We start from the raw sequence: 12984 nt of genomic DNA on the forward strand, positions 1-12984 counted from the left end.
GGAAGAGGTTGTCCTCTAATACCATTATTATGAACCCAACGTTCCATTGCCGGGTATCACCCGAATCTCATCAGACCACAATTAAATAACCATCCAATAAAGGGGATTCACGTATTTAATGAATCCTCAATCCCAACTTTGTAACCAACTTCGAGAACCCACCAACACCACACCGAAAGCACCTTGACCACCTCAAGTGATCGAGTTCATTATATTCAAAAAGTCATAAGTCTATCAAGTTTAATTGTGGGCCTGTCACCAGGTCAAAAGTGTCCAGTTTTTGCTTTTATTTTAATCCCTATGCTCCCCTGAATATTCTATTTTGTTGGTATTTTAAACTCTAACATATGGTTCCAGAAACATGAACCTTTTTAATTTTTCTGGTCATGACCAATGGAGTGTGCCTCACAAGATTCTCTGGGGGCATGTCTTTGAAGTGCTGGGGTCCTGGGTTATAGTCCCACCAAGGACAACAGTGTTTAGGTAGGTCTCCTCCAGGTTCTCCAGTTTCCTCCCACACTCAAAAGACATACTGATGAAGAATTTAGTTTATTAGACCCAATGGGGACAGTGATTATGATAATGTATGTAAAGCGCTGCAAACTATGATAGCACTATATAAGCAATGCATATGAGATAATTTATTAAATAAAAGCAAAAACTGGCCACTTTTGACCTAATCACAGGTAATCTTTAGTCTATAATCCTAATGTGTCAAACCAGAGAAATAGAAAACTCCATGATTCAGAGACCTATAAGGGAAACATTATATTCCAAGTCCCTCTCCAGAATCTAGTATCCAAAACATGAACTATAATTTTTTCATTAATAACACCCTGGCTCTTCTTAAACTTTAAAACAAAATACAAATATTCACTTGACCCTTGCATATTTGGATTTAATTAATTTCTCAATGAGGGATTCATTTCTCTTGTATTAGATTGGTTTACATTTAACCCTGAAATTGCTGTTGTGGCATTGTTACAAATAAATGGATTGTAATCAGATTGACTTGATTAGTAATAGAGAACAGCTGTCCACACAAACAATCTACAGTAATAGTCAATTATGCGCATTGTGTGAATAGCAAGCCTCAAAAGATTTTTTCCATAAAGTGTCACAACAATGTAATTTTATGACTAATTGTTCTCCATATATTCTGAGATTCATGGAAATGGATTCCTGTGCTGGGAACAAATCCAGCTGTGTCCGGATCCGCCATATATTTGATGGAAAGGTCTGATTATAAATGCACATGAGCTACTTTATTCCTCTAAGAAAATATGTTCAAGGCTTTGAAAGCAAAAATTTGTGTGACAGAAAATTGAGATGTAATAAGAAACTACTGCTGCAGTGTAAGGAATGTGGTCACACGACCCAATTTGGCCAGTAAATATTTATAGGATCATAAAAATATGTATTCTGACATTGGGTGCTACAGTAATATTTTGTCTCTATTATGCTTCTTATGAACAAAGAAATATGTAGAAAATTAGCAGAGCCTGGCTTTTCTTAACCAAACTCCCTTTTCCTATACCAAATTAAAAATAAATAAAAAATAAGCCAGCAAAGTAAATCAAGAATCACTATCTTACTTTTTGTACCAATGAGTTTGCTGCCACTTATATGTATCGTTATCAGTCTTGTGCTGAAATTCACTGAAAACGCCTTGCACCATTGAGCTATCCAAGCTGTTGCCATCTCCTAGATCCCATCCCAAGTACCGTCTGTACCTTTATAAAGGCCTCCTGGCCTTCAGTTCACTCGATCGACAATCCCTTTAAGTACAGTTGTGGCCAAAAGTATTGACACCCCTGCAATTCTGTCAGATAATACTCAGTTTCTTCCTGAAAATGATTGCAAACACAAATTCTTTGGTATTATTATCTTCATTTAATATGTCTTAAATGAAAAGACACAAAAAGAATTGTCCTAAAGCCAAATTGGATATAATTCCACAACAAACATAACAAAGAGGGTGGACAAAAGTATTGGCACTGTTCGAAAAATCATGTGATGCTTCTCTAATTTGTGTAATTAACAGCACCTGTATCTTACCTGTGGCACCTAACAGGTGTTGGCAATAGCTAAATCACACTTGCAGCCAGTTGACATGGATTAAAGTTGACTCAACCTCTGTCCTGTGTCCTTGTGTGTACCACATTGAGCATGGAGAAAAGAAAGAAGACCAAAGAACTGTCTGAGGACTTGAGAAACCAAATTGTGAGGAAGCATGAGCAATCTCAAGGCTACAAGTCCATCTCCAAAGACCTGAATGTTCCTGTGTCTACCGTGTGCAGTGTCATCAAGAAATTTAAAGCCCATGGCACTGTGGCTAACCTCCCTAGATGTGGACGGAAAAGAAAAATTGACAAGAGATTTCAATGCAAGATTGTGCGGATGTTGGATAAAGAACCTCGACTAACATCCAAACAAGTTCAAGCTGCCCTGCAGTCCGAGGGTACAACAGTGTCAACCCATACTATCTGTCGGCGTCTGAATGAAAAGGGACTGTATGGTAGGAGACCCAGGAAGACCCCACTTCTTACCCCCGAGACATAAAAAAGCCAGGCTGGAGTTTGCCAAAACTTACCTGAAAAAGCCTAAAACATTTTGGAAGAATGTTCTCTGGTCAGATGAGACAAAAGTAGAGCTTTTTGGGCAAAGGCATCAACATAGAGTTTACAGGAGAAAAAAAGAGGCATTCAAAGAAAATAACACGGTCCCTACAGTCAAACATGGCGGAGGTTCCCTGATGTTTTGGGGTTGCTTTGCTGCCTCTGGCACTGGACTGCTTGACCATGTGCATGGCATTATGAAGTCTGAAGACTACCAACAAATTTTGCAGCATAATGTAGGGCCCAGTGTGAGAACGCTGGGTCTCCCTCTGAGGTCATGGGTCTTCCAGCAGGACAATGACCCAAAACACACTTCAAAAAGCACTAGAAAATGGTTTGAGAGAAAGCACTGGAGACTTCTAAGGTGGCCAGCAATGAGTCCAGACCTGAATCCCATAGAACACCTGTGGAGAGATCTAAAAATGGCAGTTTGGAGAAGGCACCCTTCAAATATCAGGGACCTGAAGCAGTTTGCCAAAGAAGAATGGTCTAAAATTCCAGCAGAGTATTTTAAGAAACTCATTGATGGTTACCGGAAGCGGTTGGTCGCAGTTATTTTGGCTAAAGGTTGTGCAACCAAGTAAAGTATTAGGCTGAGGGTGCCAATACTTTTGTCTGGCCCATTTTTGGAGTTTTGTGTGAAATGATCAATGTTTTGCTTTTTGCTTCATTCTCTTTTGTGTTTTTTTCATTTAAGACAAATTAAATGAAGATAATAATACCAAAGAATTTGTGCTTGCAATCATTTTCAGGAAGAAACTGAGTATTATCTGACAGAATTGCAGGGGTGTCAATTCTTTTGGCCACAACTGTAGTCCTCTTGGCCTTCTGCTCACTTGATTGACCATCCCTTTTAGTAGGCCTCCTACCCTTCAAGTCAGTCGATCGACCTTCCCTATAAGTAGGGACCTCGCCCTGCTGCTTCATCTAAGCGATATTCCATTCCATTAATTAGACTTCCAGGCCTAGGCTAAGGACCTCACCCTGCAGCTCTCCCTCTTCTAAGATTTAGCTATATAAGCCAGTTCAGTTGACATTGCACATTCAACATGTTACAGGCTTGACCGACAACTTACCCTCTGCCTTGGCTTCAGTGGTTTTTATATTTTCCACCTGCATCACAGTAAATCTTATGCCCCTCTGTATCTTGTCTCTCTCATCCCCTCTTGTATCTGATATCTCTCCTCCCCCTTATTTTAGTTCCTACATTTTTCTGTTAGTTCTCATCTCTTTTGTCTCTGGCCAGTTTATGGCAACATTCGTCCACACAAGTCCCACTGTGCAAACCTGATATATGAGTGACCCACTTCCTTACATTTTTCCTTTCTTTAAACTCACTAGTGCTCAGGCGAGATAGGTTACTAAGACTATAGATGTTCTTTAGGGTAAGTCCCAGCATCGCCAGTATCCAAGCAAAATCCTGTGTCTCCTGAATTATGCACTGCCAGACGAAGTCATCTTTTGCATACATTGGGAGTGGAACACCAGTGTTGGCTCCAGTGGCATCACTAGAGTCCAATGGGAATTTGAACCTAGACTCCCCAGCCTCCCACATGTTGGTCAGATATATAGACCCTTATAGTGCTCTCAATTCTATAATGACATAGGAGTTGACACCAACCTCAATTATGTCCCCCATCCTGGGCTACTTCCTGGTATATATGTCATCCACCCTCGGCACACTTTAATATATGTATTCCACATCCTGGAGTACGTGTCCATTATTCTGGTATATACAGTATATATATATATATATATATATATATATATATATATATAAATATATATATCCGTCCTGGTATATATGTTTACCATCCTGGCATATATGACCTCCATCCCAGTATATATATTCCTTATCCTCGCCCCATCCTGGTATATGTCACTTCTATCCTGGTATATATGCTTCCCATCCTGATATATATGTTCCCCATCCTGATATATATGTTCCCCATCCTGGTATATATGTTCAACATCCTGGTATATATATGTTCTCCTTCTATTGCCTATCCTGGTTAATATACAGTGGCTATGGAAAGTATTCAGACCCCTTTAAATTTTTCACTCTTTGTTTCCTCCTTGAGATGGTTCGACTCCTTAATTGGAGTCCAGCTGTGTTTATCTAAACTGATAGCACTTGATTTGTAAAGGCACACAACTGTCTATATAAGACCTCACAGTTCACAGTGCATGTCAGACCAAATGAGAATCATGAAGTCAAAGGAACTGGCCAAGGAGCTCAGAGACAGAATTGTGGCAAGGCACAGATCTGGCCAAGGTTACAAAATAATTTCTCCAGTATTTAAGGTTCCTAAGAGCACAGTGGCTTCCATAATTCTTAAATGGAAGAAGTTTGGGACCACCAGAAGTCTTCCTAGACCTGGCCGACCAGCCAAACTGAGCAATCATGAGAGAATAGCCTTGGTGAGAGAGGTAAATAGGAACCCCTAGATCACTGTAGCTGAGCTCCACAGATGCAGTAGGGAGATGGGAGAAAGTTCAACAAATTCAACTATCACTGCAGCCCTCTAACAGTTGGGCCTTTATGGCAGAGAAGCCCGACGGAAGCCTCTCCTCAGTGCAAAACATATGAAAGCCCACAAAGAGTTTGCTAAAAAAACACATGAAGGACTCCCAGACTATGAGAAATAAGATTCTCTGGTCTGATGAGACGAAGATAGAACTTTTTGGTGATAATTCTAAGCGGTATGTATGGAGAAAGCCAGGCACTGCTCATCACCTGCCCAATACAATCCCAACAGTGAAACATGGTGGTGACAGCATCATGTTATGGGGGTGTTTTTAGCTGCAGGGACAGGACGACTGGTTGCAGTTGAAAGAAGCATGATTTCAGCCAAGTAAAGAGATACCCTGGATGAAAACCTCTTCTCTTCCAGAGTGCTCTGGACCTCAGACTTGGCCGAAGGTTCACCTTCCAACAAGACAATGACCATAAGCACACAGATAAAGTAACAATGGAGTGGCTTCAGAACACCTCTGTGACCATTCTTGACTGGTCCAGCCAGAGCCCTAACCTAAACTCAATTGAGCATCTATGGGGAGACCTGAAAATGGCTGTCCACCAACATTCACCATCCAACCTGATGGAACTGGAGAGGATCTGCATGGAAGAATGGCAGAGGATCCCCAAATCCCGGTGTGAAAAACTTGTTGCATCATTCCCAAGAAGATTCATGGCTGTACTAGCTCAAAAGGGTGATTTTACTCAATACTGAGCAAAGGGTCTGAATATGTATGACCATGTGATATTTCAGTTTTTCTTTTTTAATAAATTAGCAAAAAATTCTACATTTCTGTTTTTATCAGTCAAGATGGGGTGAAGAGTGTACATTAATGAGAAAAAATGAATTTTTTTGAATTTACCAAATGGCTGCAATCAAACAGAGTGAAAAATTTAAAAGGGGTCTGAATACTCTCCGTACCCACTGTATGTCCCCCATCCTGGGCAGATCCTTGTATATATGCTCTCAATACTAGTATATGTGTCACTAATCCTGGTATATATATATCCTCCATAAAAGGCCCCCCGTTATGCAAAAGTGTAGATTTGTGATGTCACTCATTCTAGGGTTACGAAAACAGCACTGTCCCTACTGTGAATCATGGAGGAGGCTCTGTTATGTTCTGGAGCTGCTTTGCTGCATCTGGCACAGGGTGTCTAGAATATGTCTGTGCAAGGTACAATGAAATTTCAAGACTATCAAGGGATTCTAGAGAGAAATGTGCTGCCCAGTATCAGAAAGTTTGGTCTCAGTCGCAGGTCATGGGTCTTGCGACAGGATAATGACCCAAAACACACAGCTAAAAGCACCCAAGAATGGCTAAGATGAAAACATTGGACTATTCTGAAGTGGCCTTCTATGAGCCCTGACCTAAATCCTATTGAGCATCTTTGGAAAGAGCGGAAACATGCCGTCTGGAAAAGGCAACCATCACACACAAGACAACTGTAGTTTGCTCTTGAGGAGTGGGCCAGAATACCTGTAGAGAGGTGCAGAAGTCTCATTGACAGTTACAGGAATCGCTTGATTGCAGTGAGTGCCTCAAAAGGTTGTGCAACAAAATATTAAGTTAAGGGTACCATCATTTCTATCCAGGCCTATTTCATGAGCTTTGTTTTTAAAAAAAATTCTGTGGAAGCATGGTTCAAAAGCAATGTCTGCCTTTCATTTGTTCATTTTCACATATATACAGTACTAGCTGAAGAGCCCGGCGTTGCCTGGGCATAGTAACCAACTGTGGTTAGTTCTAACAAATTATAATGATTATATTGCACATAAAAACCATGCATCTAAACCTATCCTGTATGATACTGACTGCTGAGCCGTGTATCTAATCCTATTCTGTGTGATACTGTCTGCCGAGCCATGTATCTAATACTATTCTGTGTGATACTGTGTGCTGAGCTGTGTATCTAATCCTATCTTGTGTGATACTGACTGCTGAGCTGTGTATCTAATTCTATCCTGTGTAATACAGTCTGCTCAGCTGTGTATCTAATCCTATCCTGTGTGATACTGACTGCTGAGCCATGTGTCTAATCCTCTAATGTGTGATACTGTCTGCTTAGCTGTGTATCTAATCCTGTCCTGTGTGATACTGACTGCTGAGCTGCGTATCTAATCCTATCCTGTGTGATACTGGGCTCCCCCTGCAGTCTGTGTCAGAGGGTGGTCTGTGCTGGCACGGTAATAAATTGTGTTATTTCCAGCTTTACAGAAGGACGATAACACCATAGAAATGATAAGAATAATAGGCCTCAGTTACCACAACTGTCTACAAAGAAAACTGTTGCTGATAGCAACTAATCTCAGCTCTTTCTTCATCTTTTAAACAGCTCTGGGACAGCGTGGCGAGTTTTGAGTGGTGACTTTTGTGTTTCGACTTTTATGTGGCGAGGTTGGTGTATGTGTGGTGAAATGTGTGCTGAGGGTGGTATATGTGTTGAAGCACGTGGTAGTGTGTGGCGCATTTTGTGTGTGTGTTCATTCATATCCCCGTGTGAGGTGAGTATCCCATGTCAGGGCCCCACCTTAGCAACTGTACGGTATATACTCTTTGGCGCCATCGCTCATTCTTTCAGTCCCCCTTGTTCACATCTGGCAGCTGTCAATTTGCCTCCAAAGCTTCTCTTTTCACTTTTTCCCCATTATGTAGATAGGGGCAAAATTGTTTGGTGAATTAGAACATGCAGGGTTAAAATTTCACCTCACAACATAGTCTATGACGCTCTCGGGGTCCAGACGTGTGAATGTGCAAAATTTTGTGGCTGTAGCTACGACGGTGCAGATGCCAATACATACATGTACTTTTTCCCTATTATGTAGATAGGGGCAAAATTGTTTGGTGAATTGGAACGCATGGGGTTAAAATTTCACCTCATAACATAGCCTATGACACTCTTGGGATCCAGACGTGTGACTGTGCCAAATTTTGTGGCTGTAGCTGTGACGGTGCGGATGCCAATCCCGGACATACATACATACATAAATACACCCACACATTGAGCTTTATATATTAGATATATCCACCATCCTGGTATATATGTCACTTATCCTTGGCTCCATCCTGATATTTATGTCCCCCATTCTGCCACTATTCTCTAATAGCAAAAAAAATTACTATACTCACCATACCTCTGTGTTGGGTCCTGTTATGAATCCAGCAGCTGACTTCAGCGTGCAAGCTACAGAAGGGCATGACGTCGCTTTTTTTTTCTTTTGAATGCTGTGAGCCCTCAGTCACGTGCAAGACAACATCAGCTGCTGGTCTCTGGCTTGTACTGCAATATAGGGTCCACAGGAGTCCCTTGTGCCACAATACACTTCATCTGAATGTGGGTTCAAGGCGACACATCCAATTGAACTATGCACTGGCATTGGCAGGTCCATCACCCGCATGGGCCCAGTCGCAAACTCTGTGATCACGATCGTTATGACCATGGCTGGCACGATAAATTTTCTCCTATGAGTTCAGCCCCTGATCTATCCTCTGAGTTGGCTTTGGGTGGTATTGTTACTGCCCTTGGCACAGTAGATTCATCTTCATCATCTGCAAGCATTGTTGGAGCAGAGTTCCTCTGTTCTTTTGGGGGTTCTCTCATTCCCTCCCCCCTCAGACACAAAAGACAGGAGCATTTTATGGTGTAGCACTCTTCCTGATGCCTAATCTCTTCCCTCAGGTCAAACCTCATACACCGTGTTTTCGGGGTGCACTTTTCTTGTTTCCCGAAGGGGAACAGCCTTTCACCTGTAGTCCAATTTGCCATGAGGGCATTTCACTCAGACTGACATTCAATTTTTTGATCCCGCTGGTTGTAGCGATGCCTCCTGCACCTGTGTCACTTCAGGGTGTCTTGCCCCTTGCAACTTCTCTCCAACCAGACGGCTCAACATCTGTAACTGAGTTCAGTGTTCTCGCACCCAAGTAAAAGTACTCACTCTTGCATAGCCTTTTTCTGGATAATGCAGCAGCTCAGTAATTTTGCACTCTTACTACCAAAGAGCAACGTGCAGGGGGTGTAACCTGTTGTGGTATGAACCCCGTTATTATTTACCCACACCAGTTCTGGCCATTTCGTCTTCTAGTTGCCTTCCAAAGTGCTTGGCATCTGTAGCAACACTTTGCCTAGGATTAGCAGCATTTCATTGGATTATTTTCAGAAAAGCATTCTGTCTTCACAAAGGAAAAACCATATTCCTTCCTTTACGTCCCAGCAATCCTGGATTTGTGTATTCTCAATAACATAACTGATTGCTTATTACTAGTGTTGAGCGATACCTTCCGATATCAGGAAATATCGGATCGGATTGGATCGGACCGATACCCCCAAAATATCGGATTTCGCCGATTCCGATACCGGAAACCAATGCAAGTCAATGGGACACAAATATCGGAATGAAAATATACCCTTACTTTCCTTGTAGGTTAATTCTACATGAAGGAAAACAACTAAGAATAATGTTGAATGCATTGAGTGAGGTGGAGGAGACATTAAAGGCATAGAGGTTTAGCCCAATCAAATGGAATAGCAGGAATTAATTTTTTTTTAAGACGTTCGGAGTTACAAAGATATTGACTATGTTAAGCTTTTTTATATTTTTTCAGATATTTATGTTTCACTACTTCCATGCTCTTCACCTTCTTTTTTACTTCTCCCACACTTTCTCCTTCATCATCCTCTTCAGGGTCATCTTCCTGGTCTTCTTCGGGGTGGTCTTCAGGGTCGTCATCTCCAGGGTCATCATTTTCGGGGTCGTCGTCTTCTTCGGGGTGGTATTCTGGGTCGTCGTCTCCAGGGTCATCGTTTTCGGGGTCGTTGTCTTCTTCGGGGTGGTCTTTAGGGTCGTCGTAAGGGAGATCCAGAGTGATTACCAAAAACCATTTCAAAAAGCTTGAACTTGGAAATGTAGCAGAAGGTACAAGAAGGCTGAGGAACTGCTGAGAACCAGCTGACAGTACTGGAACCTGGATGGGTAGCCGAAGGTCCAAGAGCCAATGGAACTACTGAGGACCAGCTGATGGTACTGGAACCCGGTTACTAAGCAGGAGGTACCTGTGCCAGAAAGCACTACCAAGGACCAGCAGGCGTTGGTGGAACTCGGATACCGAGAAGGAGGCACCAAAGTCAAAGGCTCTGCCTGGAACCAGCTGACGTTACTGGAACCCAGGGGGACATATTCAAGATTGACTTCCAAAGAACCAGCTAATAGTACTGGAGCTCAGATAGGCAGCAAAAGGTACACATGAAAAAAAAAGTTGCTAGGCCGTGAGCCGGCCGGAGTTACTGAAACCCACAGTCCTACAGGGGAAGCTTGTCCTATTGGCACTATGGAACCAGTCTTCATTGCCAGATCCCACAGCCCACATAGGAAGCACCTAAACTGCAGGCACCATAGAGTCGGCTAACCCGACCGCAACACGACAGTACAACGTATTGGAGGCAAAGTGACGTTGACACTACCTGGAAACAGCTGGCGTGCTGGAACCAGGCTGGGCAGGAGGGAGTTCCCGTGCCAAAGACACTTCTGAGCAGCAACTGGCGGTGTTGGAGCCCAGGGATTACAGTAGAAACAGAGTGTAGCCAGAGGCCTAATTGGAGCAAGTTTAATATCTGTAATTGTGTGAATGTGGACAGAGCAGGAGAAATTGCCGGACACACAGCAGGGGATCAGCTGACGTTACTGAACCCCAATAACACTGGAGCATGTTTTGACTGTGCAGACGGCACTTATGAGCAGCAACTGGCAGTGTTGGAGCCCAGGGATTACAGTTCAGGTGGTAGAAACATGAACACAACAGGAGACCTGGATACTGTTGCCAACCAATTATTTAATCTGGAAGAGGACTGGCAAATTCCTGCGAGATCCAGGCCTTGTTCATTTTCAGAAAAGTAAGCTGGTCAACGATAACGGAGGATAGTCGCATGCGACGGTCTGTTAGTACACCACCTGCGGCACTAAAGACGCGTTCCGATAATACACTAGCAGCAGGGCAAGCCAGCACCTCCAATGCATCCATTGCATACTGGCTAAGCTCTGGCCATGTATCCATCTTAGAGACCTAAAACTTGAATGGGGAAGAGCCATGTGGGAGAACACTGAGAGGGCAAGACATGTAGTCTGTCACCATCTGACGGAAACGTTGCCTCCTGCTGACTGGAGCCGTCGGTGATGGTGTAGACATTTGTGGCGGGGACACAAAACTTTGCCACATTTGGGCCATACTGGTCTTGCCTTGTGCTGAGGCGCTGCTTCTGCTTCCTCTTTGTGCAGCGCTTCCTCCACTGCCTCGACGCACTGAGCTGCTTTGTAAAGCACAAGCAGCACTGCTCTTGGGTGGAATGGAGAACATGATGGAATGCACCAGTGTGTCTTGGTACTCCTGCATTTTACACTCCCGGTTCAACGGTGTTATGAGGCTTTGTAAGTTGTCCCGGTAGCGAGGATCTAGGAGGGTGTACACCCAATAATCAGCCATGTTGAGAATGTGGGCGATGCGGCGGTCGTTTCTCAGGCATTGCAGCATGAAATCAACCATGTGCTGCAGACTACCAACTGGCCAAGAAATGCTGCCCCCTGCTTGAGGCGTCATCTCTGCCTGCTCTGCATTACCCCACCCTCGCTCTACATGCTGACTACTAGAGCATTGTGTACCTCCCTCCTCTGGAGAGATGTCTTCCTCCTGCATTGACTCCTCCTCATCCTCCTCACAAAGTGTCCCCTGCCTAGGCCTTTGTGAGGAACCACGTTGCGCAGACTGTCCAGAAGCAGATGGCATTTGTGACTCCTCATCCTCCATCTCTTCCACAACCTCCTCCTTAGTGCTTGCAGTGTTTTTTCAAGCAGGCAGATAAGGGGGATAGTCATGCTGACTAGTGCATCATCTGCACTCACCATCCACATGGAATCATCAAAGGCACGCAAAACGTGGCAGATGTCCTTCATAGAGGCCCACTCAGTGGTGGTGAAGTGTGAACGGCGCGCAGTGCGACTTGTTTGCGCCTGATGCAGCTGGTACTCCATTACTGTTGCCTGCTGCTCACACAACCTCTTCAACATATGCAACGTTGAATTCCACCTGGTGGGTAGGTCACATATGATGCGATGTTCCGGAAGGCGGAATCGGCGCTGCAGAGCTGCAATGTGCGATCTTGCCATGCTGGAACGCCGCAAGTGAGCGCACTCTATGCAGACCTTGTGCAGCAGTGCATCAAGATCCGGATAGTCCCTCAAAAAACTCTGCACGACCAAGGTGAGCACATGTGCCAGACATGGGATGTGAGTGAGGTTGCCTAGGCCCAGAGCTGCCACCAGATTTCGGCCATTGTCACACACTACCATGCCTGGCTGGAGATTCGCTGGCACAAACCACACGTCGCTCTCCTGCTTGATGGCATTCCAGAGCTCCTGCGCTGTGTGGCTTCGATTCCCCACAGAAATTAATTTCAATACTGCCTGTTGATGTTTGGTCATGGCTGTGCTCATATCAGTCATAACAGGTAAGCGTTCACGTGTCCATGTGGAGGTAGACTGTGACGGCTCCTGCAGAGCTGATTCAGAGGAAGTGGAGTTTGAGGAGGAGTCAATGTGTACAGACTGGATTCCTTCAATCCTTGGAGTTGGCAGAACACGTACAGCGCCACTCTCAAGATCTGTACCCGGCTCCACAACATTTACCCAATGGGCAGTGAGGGAATGATATCGTCCCTGTCCATGGTTACTGGTCCACTCATCGGTGGTCAGGTGGACCTTGCTACTGACAGCGTTTAGTAGTGCATGTGTAATTTTTCCCTCCACATGCTTTTGCAGGGCAGGGACGGCTTGCCTGCTGAAATAAAAGCGGCTGG

This window comes from Dendrobates tinctorius, unplaced genomic scaffold, assembly GCF_039654945.1.
Source record: "Dendrobates tinctorius isolate UK_male_01 unplaced genomic scaffold, ASM3965494v1 ptg000292l, whole genome shotgun sequence".
Lineage (NCBI taxonomy): Eukaryota > Metazoa > Chordata > Amphibia > Anura > Dendrobatidae > Dendrobates > Dendrobates tinctorius.